The 1,255-nt window shown below is 38.3% G+C and overlaps 1 protein-coding gene across 1 annotated transcript in view; it reads right to left on the reverse strand.

The window, feature by feature from the left end:
- Nucleotides 1-1,255, reverse strand: part of LOC106816809 (trichohyalin-like) — a 34,547-nt gene that overhangs the window by 14,290 nt on the left and 19,002 nt on the right. The window lies entirely within an intron of this gene.

Genomic DNA, 1,255 nt, shown 5'->3' on the forward strand with positions numbered 1-1,255 from the left:
GGGGGGGGAGGGCAGCTGTCCCCCTAGATTTTGGAGCAAAATAAAAAAAAAAAATTGTTCTACTAAATGAGAATTGTCGTAGTCAGAATGAAGCTGTACATGTACTCAAAAGTACCTCAAATACCATCTCCTGCGATCTACATTTTCACAATTTTCTGTGGGAGGACCCCTAGACCCGCCACATGTTTCTCACTCCCTCCTTGAAATCCTGGATCCGCCACTGCCCCCCACCCCCCTAAGAATTTGCTCAGCCTACGGCCCTGTCATTAATTTTGATGGTTACCCAGGTAGAAACTTAATTAAGAAACACTTCCGCATCCACATTCACAGTTCCACTTCCTTCCACACACCAGGCTGAGCAATACTTGGTTGAATATAATTACAATGAACGAATCAGGGTGATACAGTACTGCTAGGAGATCAAACCAGCTTCCTTATAAACAGAGGCACTACTACGGCAGTACTACGGCGGCACTATAACGGCGGCACTACTACGGCACTACTACGGCACTACTACGGCACTACTACTACTATACGGCAGTACTGTTTATGTGGAAGCAAGTGGAACTGTGAATGTGGATGTGGAAGTGTTTCTTAATTAAGTTTCTACCTGGGTAACCATAAATACGTTTCCTGCCTTCTTTCTTCTCTGGCAGCAAGTACTTAATTGCTGCTTGGCGAAAAAGATTCTAAAGCCGATATATCGTACATAAGTCATCAGATAATTTATTTAGTTTAACTGATATTTATTTAATCTACTAAACTCTTGCATTTTTAAATTGAGGGAATCTATATTTTAAAGATGGCTACATATGATAGGTATATATATTATTCGTACTAGCATTAACATTATATGACTTCATAGCAATACAGGCTGATGCACAATAATGACATATGCAGATAATTAAAGGTCCTAAACTAATAGGCCCTGCGGAAGACCCACATACCATAAGATGGTGTCGTGATCAATATATATTATTATTATATATATATATTATTCGTACTATAAAATGAGCACACGCGGATCCTTAGCAACACATGCTGTTCTACAGTTGTGATACATGCAGTTAATTAAAACTGAAGTCGAGAATAAGCCCTGCTGAAGTCCCTCACCCAATATCTCAGTACTGGGTAAACATTTCCGTTTCTCGCCAAGTTTTGCTAATTTTAAGTATATATAAGCATAAACCCAAGTGGTAAAAACCTATCTATCTATCTATCTATATATATATATATATATGTATATATATATATA

This window comes from Priapulus caudatus, unplaced genomic scaffold (genome assembly GCF_000485595.1).
Source record: "Priapulus caudatus unplaced genomic scaffold, Priapulus_caudatus-5.0.1 Scaffold1493, whole genome shotgun sequence".
NCBI lineage: Eukaryota > Metazoa > Priapulida > Priapulimorpha > Priapulimorphida > Priapulidae > Priapulus > Priapulus caudatus.